This window comes from Vombatus ursinus, unplaced genomic scaffold (genome assembly GCF_900497805.2).
Source record: "Vombatus ursinus unplaced genomic scaffold, bare-nosed wombat genome assembly UNPS02014878.1, whole genome shotgun sequence".
Taxonomy (NCBI): Eukaryota; Metazoa; Chordata; class Mammalia; order Diprotodontia; family Vombatidae; genus Vombatus; species Vombatus ursinus.
In genome coordinates, this window is record NW_020954656.1 from 193,131 (window position 1) to 198,434 (window position 5,304).

Genomic DNA, 5,304 nt, shown 5'->3' on the forward strand with positions numbered 1-5,304 from the left:
GGGACATTAGACAGAGTTGGGCAGACCTGGGTTCAAAATCCTGTATCAGACACTAATCAGCTGTGCAACTTTGGGCAATTTACTTAAACCTTTCTGCACCTCACTTTTCTTATCTATAAAATAACAGGATTAGATTGGATGGGCACTAAGGTCCCTTCCAGTTCACATTCTTAAGTATTATGAATAATGAGAAGGAAGAATCTTAACTTTATTCTTGAATTTAATGAGAAAGCTTTCAATATTTTCCTTATGAAAATAGTTTAGCTTAGGGATTTAGATTAATTTTTCCCTATGACAAAATTTTTCATTCCAATGACTTTTAGCTCAATATACATTAAAAAAAGAGGTTACACCAAAGTTATATGTTTTTTGTTTTGTTTTATTTTTGATGTTGCTGTTCTTAATGACTTTTCTTTACAACAACCAGCAGAGCAGTGTAGTTGCATTAGGAAGATGTGGCTGTGCCTCTGACATATATTGGCTATGTAACACTGGGCAAGTTACTTCATTTCTCAGTGTCCTAACACAATTCTTTATGACTATAAATAGCAGAGCAGTTGCTGATCTGCATTGATACACCTTATTTCTTTGTGAAAGTTCACTAGACCAATGAAATAAGTCGGGACAAAAAAAGTACATTGTTTTCCTTCCTAGCCTTGAACTATCCTTGCATTCCTGATATAAATCTAACTTGATCATAACAAATAATTCTAATGATAAGTTATTGGAGGTTTTTAGACAGGCTTTTATTACTGTTACATCAATATTCATTGGTGATAATGATTTAAAAGTTCTGCCTCAGCTCTCAGATTTGGGTATTAAAATCATTCTTATACATATAAGTAATATGGTAACATCTTTTTTGTTTCTGAAAAAGTTTATTTAGCATAGATTTTACTTAATCACATCTTTGATAGAATTCACTTGCAAATTACTCCATAAGTACTTGTTAAGTGCTTACTATGATGTGTCAGGCACTGTGGTATGGAGGATACAAAGAAAGTTAAAAGTAAGTAGACAGTATAATTGTAAGGCAGAGAGGGATGGAGACTGGGAAAGCTTCCTGCAGAAAGTGGAATTTGAGCTGAGTCTTGAAGGAAGATAAGGAAGCTGGAAGTCAGAGGTGAAGAGGGAGAACATTCCAGGCATGAGGGTCGGCCAGTCAAGCTGGATTGCACAGCACATATAAGAGAGACTATATATGTAAAAAGGCTAGAAAGATTAAGAAGAGTCCAGGCTGTGAAGGGATTTACATGCCCCAAAGAACATTTTATATTTGGTCCTGGAGGTAGTATGGAGTATAAGGGTGGCAGGGTAGGTAACTGACATGGTCAGATCAGTATTTTAGAAAAATAACTTAGAAATTTAGAAAAATAAACAGAGAATTAAATGGGGAAAAACTTGGGGTGGCCTATTACAATAGTCTAGGTGTGAAGTAATGAGGATTGCATGTATGGGTGGTGACGGTGTCAGAAAAGAGATGGGGATGTGAAAGCAATAACAAGATTTGACAACATATTGGATAAGTAAGGAGAGGTAGAGTGAGGAGTTGAGGGTGACAGCAATCAACCTTGGTTAGCATGGCTAACTGAAAGATGGCAGTCCTCAAGAAAATAATAGTAAAGTTGGGAAGGGGGAAGGTTGGAAGATAATGAGATCAATTTAAAGAAGTTGATTTGAGATGCCTGTGGAACATCTACTTTGAAATACCTATTAGCTGGATGTGGAATTAAGAGCTCAGGAAAGAGATTATGGTTAGAGATATTTGTGTGTATATGTATATATGTGTACACACACACACATACACAGATACAAACACATATTTAAATATATCTATATCCAAGTCTATATAGAAGAGAATATATAATAAAAACATATATTCTATCATCATCTCTAAACTGATGATTCAATTATCTCTATACTTTTATATATGTGTCTATCTACATATATATGTATCTGTATATATCATAATCATCAGTATAAAGATAATGATTGAATGCATGGGAGCTGATGAGATAGAACACCAAGTGAAGCAGTAGGGAGGGAGAAGAGAAGAGGATCCAGGACAGAACCTTGGGGGACCAACCATGATTAGTGGGTCTTACCTGGAGGAAGATCTAGGAAAAAAATAATGAGAAATCAGGTAAGCAGAAGAACAAAGAAAAGACAGTGTCACAAAACCCCAAAGAGGACAGAAGAATCAGAAGAAAGTGACTGACAGTGTCAAAAGGTACAGATAAGGCAAGGATGAAAATGGAGAAAGGGCAATTATTAGATTTGCTCAATAAGAGATCACCAATAATTTGGGAAATAACACTTTCAGTTAAGAGATTAGGTTGGAAGTCAAGTTGCAAAGAATTTTGAAAGTAGACAGAGGAAGAGGAAACACTTGGTATAGACAGCTTTCATAAGCAGTTTAGCTGAGAAGGGAAGGAAAGCTATAGCACAATAGCTTGCAGGGATAGAAGGATGAGTTGTTTATTTTTTTTGTTTGTATTGGTTTGTTTTTTAAAGGATGGAGGATGATACATTGAAGGAAGTAACCAAAAGATACAGAGAGAGTGAAGATTAGTGAGAAAGTATGGGGTTGACAGTGGAGTGAATCTGCAGGAAAAGGAGGAGAGAACAGATGGGGTCAAAAGAACATGTAGAGTTGTCAGCCTTGGCCATGAGATGTGAGACCAGCGGGGAGGATGGAAGAAGTAGTGGGTGAAGATATCTGAATGATGTCAGATGAAGAGGTGAGAAGACTAGGGACCTCTCAGCAAATGGTGTCAATATTTTCAGTGAACAAAATCTTTAATTGAGAGGGTGGGTGAAGAGGATGCTGGAGGATATTTTGGGAGGGATGAAAAGGTTTAGAATAGCTGCTGTGGTGAGTGGGATAGTAAATGGATTAGTGAAGTAAAAAAAGAATTAATTTGCTGCAAGGAAGGCCAAATTAATATCATGTAACACAAATCTGTATTAGATTCAATCATCAGGTTTTTATGATTTTCTCCAGCTTCATCTAGCTGCATGGGAACAGGAGCAAAAGCAAATGTGGAATAACCTAAGGCTGAGGTCTAGCAAGCTGTGATCAGTGGCAAGGCAGAAGAATAAAAGATTTATGAGTAAAAGATAGTTTAGTCAGTAGTGTTTAACAACTGGATCTTCAGAGGGAAAAAGAAACCTGTATTTGTGACACACTTTTAAGCTCAATCTGCATTATTAATATTTTCTCTACCACTTTCTTAAGCATAGAAATCAACCCAGCAATGAATCAAGTCCCAATTTGTAGCATTTGCTGATTTCTAAAGGGTAAATTCTCCCATGGAAAATTTTAACAGCTGGCTCCAGCACAACCCTGTACAGTTAAACTGACCCACAAGTGATCAAGATAGGAAAAGAAGGGAAGGATAGCCAATGCAGTGGTGACAATCTTCTAAAAAACTGAGATGTGGAGTAAACAGAAGCAAAAACCACAAATAGGGCTAGGGACCATAAAACACAGGAAAAGATGAAATGAAAAATAGAGCTCATAAACACTGAAACAGAACATTTACATGTCATAGTATGATCAATGGCATGTCCATCTCTGTGAGCAGCTGAGGTTGAGTACAGGAGTAGGTCATGGAGAGTTGAGGAGGTTAGGCAATTTATAAGTTAGGGTACTAAGGTAGTATTGAGTGTTGGTATCTCCCAATTTCTACCCCAAAGATAACTTAAATTTTCATTCTGAGAATAAAGTTACCAATTTGCTCTTCTGTATATCTGAGTATTTTGTATTAAATATGCTATTTACATTTTCTTCAAGTTTTTCTAGGAGACAAATAATTCTGTCTTCCTAAGCTCTTCTTCTAGACCAGTTATTATCATCATTATTTTGTAGGGGCAGCAAAGTAGCACAGCAAATGCAGTGCTGGGCCTGGAGGCAGGAAGATCTGAATTTAAATCTGGCCTCAGACATTTACTAACTGTGACCCTGGGCAACTCATTTAACTTCTCTTTGCCCATTTCCTCAACTGTAAAATGGGGATAGTTAACAGAACCTCATCAAATTAGATCATATTTGTAATTTGCTTAGCATAATTCCTGACACCCAGTAGGTACTATATAAATGATGATTCCCTTAAACCTTACTCCCATGTTAGGGGCTCTCAAATTTATCTTCCTGGTTTTTTTCCCCCTACCCCCTCTGCTTTTTTGGCTTCCATTTGGATTATATGTGTACTGTACTTTCTCTCTCTGTCTTTGTGTCTCTCCCTATGAGGATTTCTTTCCCTACCCACTTTTATACTGTCCTTCATTCATTTAGAATATTTTTGTCATTCTGAGGTAATAAAACAAAACTGTTTTTAATCATGACTCTTGTAACCTTTGTATACGTACATAAACTAATCTCTGAGAAACAAATACTAACAACAGGATTTAATGAATAAATAAAGAAGTAGGGGCAGCTGGGTGGTGCAGTGGATAGAGCTCTGGCCTTGGAGTCAGGAGGACCTGAGCTCAAATCTGATCTCAGGCACTTGACACTACTATCTGCGTGAGCCTGATTGCCTCACCAAAAAGCAAAAAACAAAACAAAAATATAAATAAAGAAGTAAATATGGATAAGCATAACTTCACCATTCTGCAACTAGCCTTGGGACACGGCCAAAATCGCTGTTTCTTTGTTTGTTATAGTACTAACTTTTTCAGGAATATAACAGTAATAATATCCTCTCAGTCAAGACTCATTATATAGGCAAGTTTCTTTCAAAGTGTGTATTTCAGGCAATCTATGTTTAGCCATATAGGAAGAGTTTAATTTGTATGGCTGGAGTTCAGTTTAGGTTTTTATTTTAATATTTGGTACAATATTAACCTAGGTTCGCAAGACTCTTTGGGCAGCTGCATGGTATTAGGTATAAACAGAGCTATAAAAATGACCAACTATGATATAGTGTGCTTATAAAACAAATGCTCTATCAGACTTCTTGGGCTTAAGGAAGGCTGAAAATGTCTCTCTCTCTCTCACTCACTCTCTCTCTCTCTTTCACACACACACACACACACACACACACACAAAACAGAAAACCTAGATCCCTCCACTTCCCAAATCACTGAATTTCTTGCAAAGATGCTCTCCTACCTTTACAAGCCACAAATTATCAACACTAATGGTGAGAAACTTTTGGCAGAAAAAGTAAGCAAATAAAAATAAATATTGAGCCATTCATATAGTAGCTTCATAATTAAGTGAAGTCATGACTTAGAATCTCCTTTCTGACTGCTCTTAAGCATAAGGTTTAATGAGCTTCTGATTATTGATTACACAAA

General features: G+C 36.5%; 1 protein-coding gene across 7 annotated transcripts in view; it reads right to left on the minus strand.

Annotated features, from left to right (window-relative positions):
* The window catches only part of LOC114028336 (E3 ubiquitin-protein ligase CBL-B), a 137,471-nt gene that overhangs the window by 61,924 nt on the left and 70,243 nt on the right, over positions 1-5,304 (minus strand). The window lies entirely within an intron of this gene.